Consider the following 13,319-nt stretch of genomic DNA (forward strand, 5'->3'; position numbering starts at 1 on the left):
AGAAATGAAGAATAAGCACTTAAACTACACAAAGATAAGAAAGAGAATGAAAGTAACACTGGATAGCGATGGGGGGGGGGGGGGGGGCGGGGGTGTTCACCGTCTGTTCTCTCCCAGTTCCCCCTTTTACAAAATTAACACTGATGGTTGTATTTGGGGTCACTGTTGATTTGATGCAGAATGCCAAGGGGTTGCTGGGAAGGAGGGCACTTGTGTTACAATGGTATTGCTATAATAATGGAGGGAAATTTCTTTTTCTTTTCTCCTTTTTATATAATAGCGCTGTATTAGCGCAGTTTCTTCCCTCTGCCCTGATGTTTATATTGCTAAATAGGGAGTTAATCTTTCCCTGGTCTTTCTATTGTTGATATTTTTTTATGTTAGTTGTTTTATGCAGTCCAGAACATTTGGTATAAGCTCTTGGAATATTAGGGGATGAGTGATCCTATTATAAAAGCCACTGTATTTTCGGAACTGGAATCTTGTGGCACTGAATTGATATGCCTGCAGGAAACGCATTTGACAGACGAGACTAAATTACAAATTAGAAATAAAAAATTTCAGACACAATACCACTCAGTGTACTCCTCTTACTCAAGAGGAGTGAGTATATTGGTCAAGAGAGGGTTGATGTTTTCCTGCAGGGATGTCAGTATTGATAGGTTGGGTTGTTTTATTTTTATGTATTGCTTGATTGAGGGTAGGCCTTTTGTTATAGTAAATTTGTATATCCCCCCCATTTAGGATGGATATCCTGCTCCAGCTGGTAGGGTATATGGAGGATAAAGAAGGGGTGCCTGTTATTGTAGTGGGGGACTTTAATACCGTGCTGAATAACAGGCTAGATAGGTTCCCCCCCGGGCCTGATGTGAGTAGGGTGTCTGAGGGCTGGTTGGCTCAGTTTCTTGAGGAGATGGGCTGGTGTGACCTATGGAGAGCTCGCTTTCCTAATGCACAACAATATTCTTGCTTCTCGGGGACCCATCATACCCTCTCCCGTATTGACCTGAATATCGGTAATCAAGAAATTCAGCCTTTAATAAGGAAAATTGAATACCGTCCAAGAGGGGTGTCAGATCACTCACCACTGATAGTAAAAATAGCTGTGCAGGACAGTGGTAGCCAGAGGATATGGTCACTAAATCCAATATGGTTGGAGATAATAGGGAATAGAGCGGAAATAAAGGTAAGACTAAGAGAGTTTATTGTACACAACGCAGGTTCAGCGTCGGAAGGGGTGGTCTGGGATTCCTTAAAAGCATATCTTAGAGGGATTCTGATTCAACATATATCAAAAGTGAAGAAACAAACAAGGGTAAGGGGTGAGATTATTAGAGAGGAGGTGTTGGCGTCAGAGAGAAAGTATGTGGCATATCCAAGCCCGGAAAATCAAGAATGTTGGGTAAGGAAGCAACAGGAATATAAAATGGAAAATATTAGAAAAGCAGAAAATAGGAAAGAGACAGAGGAGTTTTAGGGAGGGGGAAAGTGTGAGCCAGCACTAATGTTCCCTCCTCAATAATTCCCCTAATTAAGACTGCGAAGGGGGAGATCTCATCAGATCCTGGGGTAATAAGGGAAATGTTTTTTGAATACTACAACGAGCTATATAGGTCATGACACTGTTTAGAAAGGGGAGAGATGGAGAAATTCTTGGAAGGAATTAAGCTACCGACGAATATGCCTAATCGGAAAGCTCCAGGTCCAGATGGACTGCCAGCTGAAATTTACAAACAATATGGGTTGGTGTTGGTCCCAGAGCTTCTGAAGACACTGAGCTGGTCGGCTGCTGTTGGTAGATTGCCGCCCTCGATGTCCGAAGCAACCATAGTATTAATCCAGAAGGAAGGGAAAGATCAACTAGACACATCCTCATATAGACCAATTTCACTACTGGGATCTGATGTTAAGATGTTGGCAAAAGTCCTGGCAGCTAGGCTAAATAAGTGTATTACTACTCTGGTTCACCCAGATCAATCTGGGTTTATACAGAATAGAGCTACTAGCCAAAATATTAGAAGGACATATCTGAACCTTCAGACCCCGGTTGAGAACACAGGCTCCAGAGCTGTCTTGTCTTTGGATATTGCCAAGGCATTTGACACTCTGGAATGAGGATATCTATGGTGGGTTTTGGAGAGGTACGGTTTTGGTCTGCTATTTATTAATTGGCTTAAAATACTATATCAGCACCCTAATGCCAGATTAAAAATTAACAACGCATACTCGCAGAGGATATCTGTTGGGAGGGGAACAAGGCAGGGGTGCCCGCTATCACCCCTGCTGTTCGCCCTGGCAATGGAGCCTTTTGCGGAAGTTATGAGAAGTGCTTCTAGCTTACAGGGATTCAAGAGGAAAGAGGGAGAGGAAAGAATAGCCCTATACGCCGATGACGTTTTAATATTTTTGGGGGACACAGGGCCTTCATTAGCAAAAGCAATGCAGCTGGTGGAAGGATTCGGGAGGGTATCGGGGCTGATGGTCAACTGGGAGAAGTCGATACTCCTCCCGATTGACTCGACCAGTGGCTCTCTCCCCCAGGGAGTACCCCAGCTTAAAATAGAGGAAAAGTTTAAATATTTGGGTATAGTGTTATCTAGTATCCCAAACCAATTTATTAGAGATAATTTAGCTCCACTTTTAGAAAGATTTAAAAGGAAGAAAGATATCTGGTGTCGGCTCCCCCTGTTTGTAGCGGGCCGAGTAAACCTGATCAAGATGATTTGGATGCCACAGCTAATGTATATACTCCACAACTCCACAAAAAAATAAACTCTCTCTTTCGAGAATGAATATGGAGGGAGGGTCAGGCCAGGATCAGTCTTCAGACATTACAGCGTCCCACTAGGGAGGGGGGATTGGCGGTTCCTCATCCATATAAGTACTTCCTGGCTGCACAGATGCAACATTTGGGAGGGTGTGAACATAGGGGAGAGGTGAACACTAGTAGGGAAATTATGTTATCAGGCAAGCCACATAAATCTTTAGCAGGGGCATTGGAGGCCGGGTCCATCCGCTGTGCGCTACCAACTTATAAGCTGGTTACAAAAATCTGGCAGGCAGTGAAGTCTGAGATGAGGTATAAGGGCTTCACGGAGTTCTCACCTATATGGAACAATGGGCAGTTGAAGGAGCTATACTCTATAGGAAAAAATAGGTTGTGGGAAGGGTGTTTTTTAGTTTGGCTGGCCCAATTGTTTACTGATAATGTTTTAAAGTCTTTTACAGAACTGAGACGAGAATTTGGAATCCCAAAGGAAACATTTTATTATTACCTCCAGATCAGGCATGTCCTGGATAAACAATTTAAGACTAGGGCATTGGAATGGTGTAAAGCTCCACTTCTCAATAGAGTAGTATGGACATCTAGCCTTAAGGGCTTGATATCAGGGATCTATGGACAACTGATGACCAGAATGACAAGTTTACAAATGCTTGTGCGCGCCAGGGAGGGGTGGGAGGCGGATGTGGGGGAGTTGACGGACGACCAGTGGAATAGGCGCTTGGCCCACTGGTGTCGGTCTCTCCGTCGCAGCGGGCTTCGCACCTCTTGCTGGTGCATAGAACCTATTATACCCCCAAGAAGTTGTATAGATTCGGTCGCAGATCAGATGACAAATGCCCCAGATGTCTTGAGACGGGCGATCTCATACACATGATGTGGAGATGCCTGAAACTAGCCAGATATTGGACCGAGATCCTGAACGTTATTGAAACCAGGCTTGGGATAAGACTGGAATTGGAGGCCAAGACTTGTGTGCTGGTAATAATTAGACAGAATATTGGGAATAGGCATAAAGTTACGGCAGTGGCAAGATGCCTGTACCAAGCGAGGAAATTGATAGCGCAATCCTGGTTGTCAGCGGCTCCCTACCCCGGAGGATTGGGTTAGAACAATGAACGTATTGGTGAGAATAGAAAGGACAACTTAAATTAGAAGAGGAAGCTACAGGAAGTTCAGGAAAATGTGGGAGCCATGGTTCCAGGGACTAAGCAACGACCTGGGGATTTTGTAATGTGGGCTGGAAGAAAATCTGGGGCCCGGAACGTACGAAAGGTAGAGAAAGGTGAACTGTAATAGAGGAAATTTCAACTTCATACCAGGTTAATATGGGCTGTTAGTTTAGTTTAATTTGATAGAGCCAAAGGGTTAGGGGTGGGGGGAGGGGATTGGGGAGATAGGGTGGGGGGTGGGGAGGCTAAGGATTATGGGTAAGTTAAAAAGGTATGATTGTGATAATATTTGTTTCCTGATGGTGTCCTGCTCGGCTTTTGAAATGAATTTATACTAAATGATTTGCCTATTTTTTGTACCTGTATACTTTGGAAAATTAATAAAAAGGATTTAAATAAAAAAAAAGAAATGTCATTTTGCTGTGGTACTGTTCTAAATATGGCAAAAATGTGCCACTTTACAGGCATACTATAGACACCCCCCAGGCATGATATTTAAAGGAATATTTCATTTTTATTGTTTCACTAAAAAATGTTTTTTCATTTCATGGTCCCGAAAAAACATCCGTTTTCAAAAAAAAATTTAGCATTGATACATGTCCCCTGGGACAGGACCCAGGTCCCCAAACACTTTTTATGACAATAACTTGCATATAAGCCTTTAAAATTAGCACTTTTGATTTTTCATGTTAGTGTTCCATAGACTTTAACGGTGTTCCAGCAGCTTTCGAATTTGCTGTGAACAAATTTGGCTCGAACATCGGGCTCATCCCTACTAAAAACCATGAGTAAAGAGTTCTACCAAGATGATTCCAACAGTTGGGTAGCACCTCTACCATTTCGTACCCCAAGAAAGGGACTGCCAAACAACAGGGGGCATGCAGAATCATGGTTTGTTACACAGTTTGAACCAGAAGCCTGAGATGAAAAAGCACTTTGTGGACTTTATGCAGAAGGTGTTTGAAAGAGATCATGCTGAGCCTTCACCTCCTCTTAATGAAGGAGAAGAATGTTGGTACCTACCATGCTTTGGTGTCTACCATCCACCAATTAGGGTGGTCTTCAACTCAAGTGCTCATCATGAAGGTGTCTGCCTCAATGACAATCTTCTCACTGGGCCCAATCTGAACAACAATCTTTTAGGAGTTTTACTTTGCTTCAGACAAGAACCAATTGCTGTTATGGCTGACATTCAGCAAATGTTCCACTGTTTCATCTTCTGTGAAGACTGCAGAAACTTCCTCAGGTTCCGATGGTACCCCAATAATCATGTTCTTCTCCTGCAGCAGCGATTTATGGACTGAGGAAAACAGCTCAAGAGGAAAAATTTGGATCTGATGCTCGACAGTTCGTCGAAAGGAATTTCTATGTAGACGACGGACTCAAATCTCTGCCTATGGAAGAAGAAGCTATTGACCTTCTCACTAGAGCCCAGAACATGCTTGTCACTGCAAACCTCAGACTTCACAAAATCATCTCCAACAGTGACAAGGTAATGAGAGCCTTTCCTTCTGATGACTATGCTATCAGTGTGAAGAAAGTCCAACTAGGATCTGACCTTTCCATTACACAACGCAGTCTTGGATTGCTTTGGAATGTAAAGCAAGACACATTCACATTTCAAGCATCAGTCTGTGACAAGCCTTTCACAAAGTGAGGAGTTTTGTCTACAGTGAACAGCATTTATGATCCGTTGGGTTTCATTGCACCCTTTCACCATTCAGGGTAAGATACTGCTAAGACAACTTACTTTGGAAAGCTCAGACTGGGATACCCCCTTACCCAAGGAGAAACAACAAAGGTGGGAATCCTGGAAACAGTTTCTAAACGCATTAGAACAGCTCCAAATACCATGCTCTTATACCCTAGCATCCTTAAAGAATGCCACAAGAAGAGAGATCCATGTTTTCTCTGATGCATCCAACGAAGCTATTGCTGCCGTGGCTTATCTTCGGGCTAGGGATCCCAGCGGTGAAGTGGGTGTAAGATTTATCATGGCCAAGCTCACACCAAAACCTGCACATGCTATTCCAAGGCTTGAACTTTGTGCAGCTGTGTTAGCTGTGGAAATTGCTGAGCTTATAGAACTCGAAACAGATGTTGAAATAGACTTCTTTGACTTATTCTTTGAATACTTCTTATTCAGACAGCAAAATAGTGCTAGGATATATACACAATCAAACTAGAGTTTTATATGTATGTCAGTAACAGAGTGCAATGCATTGGGAAGTTCTCTACACTTGAACAATGGCACTATGTTGTCACTAGCCTCAACCCTGCTGATTGTGGCAGTCGTGCAGTAACTACTACTGCATTTCTGGACACATCACTCTTGAATGATAAACTCATCTCAAGTTCTACAGATTCTAACTTTGAACTGGTTCATCCAGAATCTGATAAGGAATTTAGAGCTGTTACCATCACACTCAACACCTCTGTTATGCCGCGTACACACGGTCTGACTTTTCGGCTACAAAAGTTCGACAGCCCGTCCGACAAACTTTCGACGGACTTTTGGAGGACTTGCGGTGGACTTTATACGAACGGACTTGCCTACATACGATCACACAAAAATCTGACGGATTCATACGCGATGACGTACGACCGGACTAAAATAAGGAAGTTGATAGCCAGTAGCCAATAGCTGCCCTAGCATGGGTTTTTGTCCATCGGACTAGCATACAAACGAGCGGATTTCTGGGTCCGGCAGAGTTATGACGTAAAGATTTGAAGCATGTTCCAAATCTAAAGTCCGTCAGATTTGCGACTGTTAAAGTCCGCTGAAAGTCTGGGCAAGCCCACACACGATCGGATTGTGTTCCGGATTTGGTCCATCGGCGTCCGTTGGACTTTTGTAGCCGAAAAGTCCAACCGTGTGTACGCGGCATTAAACCAAGGGTAAGTCCTCACCGCTTTGAACGCTTTTCTAAGTGGTCATCTGTTGTACGAGCCATTGCACATCTTATTCACATTGCTCATCAATTTGCAAACAGCTCTAGCACTGAAAAAGAGTGTCACAAGTGCCACATCTGTAAAGGCCCCCCCACAATTGAGGAAGTCTCTCAAGCAGAAAGGGTTATCATGCAATGTGTCCAACATAAAGTGTACTCACAATAGATTGCTAATGTATCAAAAGGACTCAACCTATCTAAGGATAGCCCTCTGTACAAATTAAATCCAATAATTGATCACAAGAAGTTAGTGGTCGCATTGGAAGGTCGAATTCATTCAGCGAAGAGAAAAATCCCCTCATTATTCCAGGACGTCATCACATAACTGCTCTGTTAGGCATTTCCATGAGCAAGTTCAGCACCAAGGACGTCACTTCACAGAAGGAGCAGTAAGGTCTGCAGGTTTCTGGATCGTCAGTATGAAAAGGTGTATATCGTCCATACTCCACAGATGTGTCAAGTGCCAAAAACTAAGAGGAAAGCACCTACAACAACAGATGGCAGAGCTGCTGGCTGACTGATTAAGCACTGAACCTCCATTTATTAATGTTGGCATGGACATATTTGGCCCCTGGACTGTGGTTACATGCAGAACTCGTGGCGGAGTTGCTAACAATAAGCGATGGGCTGCGCTGTTCACTTGTTTGAGCACCCGTGCAGTGCACATCGAAGTGATAGAATCAATGGACTCTTCCTGTTTTATTAATGCCTTCAGAAGATTTGTATCTGTGCGAGGACCTGTAAAGTTACTTAGATCTGACTTTGGGACTAATTTTGCAGGAGCAGAAAAGATTGTGAACTTCTTAAATGACAACAAGTATAAATGGGAACGCAACCCACCTCATTTCTCTCACATGGGAGACTCCTGGGAACACACGATTGGAGTTGCAAGGAAAATCCTGGACTCTATGCTACTGGACCAGAAAACTTCCCAGCTTACCCATGAAATCTTAGTCACTCTTCTTGCAGAAGTCTGCTATAATCAATGCAAGGCCTCTGGTCCCTGTGTCCTCGGATCCAGAGTCTCCAGTATTGCTCACTCCAGCCATTCTTCTTACCCAAAAAATTGGGATAGCCACTATTCCCACAGAGGAACTTCATTAACCTAATGTTTACAAGTATTAATGGAAACAGGTTCAACATCTTGCTAACATGTTTTGGAACCGCTGGAAGATGGAGTACTTTTCTAACCTTCAAAGTCGCAGTAAATGGCAAACTAGCAAACCCAACCTACAAGTGGGAGACAAAGTTCTCTTGAAAGAGACAAATTCTCATCGCAACCATTGGCCTATGGGTTTTATTACAAAGCCTGTGCCAAGCAACGATGAAAAAGTACAGAAAGTAGAAGTTAAAGTAATGAAAGAAGGTTCTGCACACTTTTACTTCAGGCCTAAAAAGGAACTAGTACTTCTTTTGCCCAAAGAGAAAGACAAGTCTCACAAGTCATCAACTTGATTCAAAGGGAGGTAAGAAGGATTGATGCATGTTGCTGCCTTCCCCTCTGAAGATGGAGATTTCCTTGTCACAGCCTGGACCTTCAAGACTAACATCTGCAAATATTATGTTAATGTTTGCATTGTTTCCCTTGTTCTTTCCTTCCTTTTGTTTTGCAGGTGTTCTTGGAAAGAATCATTACTTATATTTGGACTTGGACTAAAGTTTGTTAATAATAGAAATCATAGCTTTCGAAGGGGAGTGTCATGTTTCACATGCTTTGTGATATGCCTTTAAATGTTATATGTATTATTCTGTTCCTGGTACCTTCCCTTACCTGCAGCTCAGCTTATCCTGTATAGTTAGCTCCACCCTTTGTTCATTTCCCAGTAATGCATCTCAGCACATGTCTCATGGACTGGATCATATTATGATCTTTTGACTGATGTTCATTGTTGTAAGATCCTCACAGTTTATGGATTAAACTTCACAAGATCAACAAGGTGTCGTCTGGATCGAGTCACTGTCTGTGTATCCAAATAAGACTGGGGTTATCGACATCTCAACTAACTGTAAGTTACGGAGATCACACTTTAAATGCTTAGATTGGAGAGGCAGAACTATATATCTATATCTATATATATATATATATATATATATATATATATATATATATATATATATATATATATATATATATATATCTCACAAAAGTGAGTACACCCCTCACATTTTTGTAAACATTTTTATGTGACAACACTGAAGAAATTAGACTCTGCTACAATGTAAAGTAGTGAGTGTACAGCTTGTATAACAGTGTAAATTTGCTGTCCCCTCAAAATAACTCAACACACAGCCATTAATGTCTAAACCGCTGGCAACAAAAGTGAGTACACCCCTAAGTGAAAATGTCCAAATTGGGCCCAATTAGCCATTTTCCCTCCCCGGTGTCATGTGACTCGTTAGTGTTACAAGGTCTCAGGTGTGAATGGGGAGCAGGTGTGTCAAAATTTGGTGTTATCGCTCTCACTCTCTCATACTGGTCAATGGAAGTTCTACATGGCACCTCATGGCAAAGAACTCTCTGAGGATCTGAAAAAAAGAATTGTTGCTCTACATAAAGATGGCCTAGGCTATAAGAAGATTGCTAAGACCCTGAAAGTGAGCTGCAGCATGGTGGCTAAGACCATACAGAGGTTTAACAGGACAGGTTCCACTCAGAACAGGGCTCGCTATGGTCGACCAAAGAAGTTGAGTGCACGTGCTCAGCGTCATATCCAGAGGTTGTCTTTGGGAAATAGACGTATGAGTGCTGCCAGCATTGCTGCAGAGGTTAAAGGGGTATGGGATCAGCCTGTCAGTCCTTAGCCGCACACTGCATCAAATCGTCCCTGAAGGAAGCGTCTTCTAAAGATGATGCACAAGAAAGCCTGCAAACAGTTTGCTGAAGACAAGTAGACGAAGGACGTGGATTACTGGAACCATGTCCTGTGCTCTGATGAGACTAAGATAAACTTATTTGGTTCAGATGGTGTCAAGCATGTGTGGTGGAAACCAGGTGAGGAGTACAAAGACAAGTGTGTCTTGCCTACAGTCAAGCATAGTGGTGGGAGTGTAATGGTCTGGGGCTGCATGAGTGCTGCCGGCACTGGGAAGCTACAGTTCATTGTGGGAACCATGAATGCCAACGTGTACTGTGACATACTGAAGCAGAGCATGATCCCCTCCCTTCGGAGACTGGGCCGCAGGGCAGTATTCCAACACGATAACGACCACAAACACACCTTCAAGACCACCACTGCCTTGCTAAAGAAGCTGAGGGTAAAGGTGATGGACTGGCCAAGCATGTCTCCAGACATAAACCCTATTGAGCATCTGTGGGGCATCCTCAAACAGAAGGTGGAGGAGTGCAAGGTCTCTAACATCCACCAGCTGTGATGTCGTCATGGAGGAGTGGAAGAGGACTCCAGTGACAACCTGTGAAGCTCTGGTGAACTCCATGCCAAGAGGATTAAGGCAGTGCTGGAAAATAATGGCGGCCACACAAAATATTGACACTTTGGGCCCAATTTGGACATTTTCACTTTTGTTGCCAGTGGTTTAGACATTAACGGCTGTGTGTTGAGTTATTTTGAGGGGACAGCAAATTTACACTGTTATACAAGCTGTACACTCACTACTTTACATGGTAGCAAAGTGTTATTTCTTCAGTGTTGTCACATTAAAAGATAGAAGAAAATATTGAGAGATACTGTGTGTATATATATATATATATATATATATATATATATATATATACACACAGTGGGGACGGAAAGTATTCAGACCCCCTTACATTTTTCACTCTTTGTTATATTGCAGCCATTTGCTAAAATAATTTAAGTTCATTTTTTTTCCTCATTAACGTACACACAGCACCCCAAATTGACAGAAAAACACAGAATTGTTGACATTTTTGCAGAGTTATTAAAAAAGAAAAACTGAAATATCACATGGTCCTAAATATTTAGACCCTTTGCTCAGTATTTAGTAGAAGCACCCTTTTGATCTAATACAGCTATGAGTCTTTTTGGGAAAGATGCAACAAGTTTTTCACACCTGGATTTGGGGATCCTCTGCCATTCCTCCTTGCAGATCCTCTCCAGTTCTGTCAGGTTGGATGGTAAACATTGCTGGACAGCCATTTTTAGGGCTCTGGCTGGGCCATTCAAGAACAGTCACGGAGTGGTTGTGAAGCCACTCCTTCGTTATTTTAGCTGTGTGCTTAGGGTCATTGTCTTGCTGGAAGGTAAACCTTCGGCCCAGTCTGAGATCCTGAGTACTCTGGAGAAGGTTTTCATCCAGGATATCCCTGTACTTGGCTGCATTCATCTTTCCCTCGATTGCAGCCAGTTGTCCCATCCCTGCAGCTGAAAAACACCCTCACAGCATGATGCTGCCACCATCATGCTTCACTGTTGGGACTGTATTGGGCAGGTAATGAGCAGTGCCTGGTTTTCTCCACACATACCGCTTAGAATTAAGGCCAAAAAGTTCTATCTTGGTCTCATCAGAACAGAGAATCTTATTTCTCACCATCTTGGAGTCCTTCAGGTGTTTTTTAGCAAACTCCATGCAGGCTTTTATGTGTTTGGCACTGAGGAGAGGCTTCTGTCGGGCCACTCTGTCATAAAGCCCCGACTGGTGGAGGGCTGCAGTGATGGTTGACTTTCTATAACTTTCTCCCATCTCCCGACTGCATCTCTGGAGCTCAGCCACAGTGATCTTTGGGTTCTTCATTACCTCTCTCACCAAGGCTCTTCTCCCCCGATAGCTCAGTTTGGCCGGACGGCCAGCTCTAGGAAGGGTTCTGGTCATCCCAAATGTCTTCCATTTAAGGATTGTGGAGGCCACTGTGCTCTTAGGAACCTTAAAGGGGTTGTAAAGGTAAAAAATTTTTCACCTTAATGCATTATATGCATTAAGGTGAAAAAACTTTTGACAATACCGCCGCCCCCAGCCCCCCGTTTTACTTACCTGACGCCTCGAATCTCCGCTGCTCGTTCTCGTCATCTCTATTGCAGCTCAGCCTGGTCGCTGATTAGCTGCAGTGGATGGATTGAAAGCAGCGCAGCCATTGGCTCGCGCTGCTGTTAATCACACCTGATGACGCGGCGCGCTGGGGGGGCGGGGCCGAGTGATACAGCGAGCGGCTATAGCCGCGGGCTGTATCACGGGAGCGCGCCCGCAACAACCACCATGCGAGGGAGCTCGCATTAAGTTGGTTATTTCTTGCGGGGAGGAGCTGAAACAGCCGCCGAGGGACCCCAGAAGAGCAGGTTCGGGGCCACTCTGTGCAGAACGAGCTGCACAGTGAAGGTAAGTATGACATGTTAGTTATTTTTAAAAAAAATAAAATTACCTTTACAACCCCTTTAAGTGCAGCAGAAATTTTTTTGTAACCTTGGCCAGATCTGTGCCTTGCCACAATTCTGTCTCGGAGCTCTTCAGGCAGTTCCTTTTGACCTCATGATTCTCATTTGCTCTGACATGCACTGTGAGCTGTAGGGTCTTATATAGACAGGTGTGTGGCTTTCCTAATCAAGTCCAATCAGTATAATCAAACACAGCCGGACTCAAATGAAGGCGTAGAACCATCTCAAGGATGATCAGAAGAAATGGACAGAACCTGAGTTAAAAATATGAGTGTCACAGCAAAGGGCCTGAATACTTAGGACCATGCGATTTTTCAGTTTTTCTTTTTTAATAAATCTGGAAAAATGTCAACAATTCTGTGTTTTTCTATCAATATGGGGTGCTGTGTGTACATTAACCACTTGCTTACTGAGCACTTAAACCCCCTTCTATCCAGACCAATATTCAGCTTTCAGCGCTGACGCACTTTGAATGACAATACAACACTGTACCCAAATTAAATTTTTACCATTTTTCTCCCACAAATAGAGCTTTCTTTTGGTGGTATTTAATCACCTTTGCGGTTTTTATTTTTTGTTAAAAAAATGTAAAAAGACCGAATTTAAAAAAAAAAAAAAAATGTTTTATATTTTGTTATAAAATTTTAAAAAAGGTAATTTTTCTCCTTCATTGATGTACGCTGATGAAGCGGCACTGATGGGCACCAATAGGTGGCAGTGATGGGCACTGATGGGTAGCAATAATGGGCACTGTTCTGTTACACTGATAGGCAGCACTGCTAGGTGGCACTGATTGGCACCACTGGTGGGCATTGATAGGTGGCACTGGTGGGCATTGATAGGTGGCACTGGTGGGCATTGATAGGTGGCACTGGTGGGCACTGTCATTGGTGGCACATATGAGGCATTATTGCCTCTTCCTCTTTGGGACCGATGTCCCTTGCTGATGAGCGCAAGGAGAAAAAAAAAACAATCACAGAGCTTTTGTTTTGATCATGTGATCAGCTGTCATTGGCTGACAGCTGATCACATGGTAAGGGGCCGGCCCCTTACTCGGATCGATGAT

This window comes from Aquarana catesbeiana, linkage group LG10 (genome assembly GCF_042186555.1).
Source record: "Aquarana catesbeiana isolate 2022-GZ linkage group LG10, ASM4218655v1, whole genome shotgun sequence".
Taxonomy (NCBI): domain Eukaryota; kingdom Metazoa; phylum Chordata; class Amphibia; order Anura; family Ranidae; genus Aquarana; species Aquarana catesbeiana.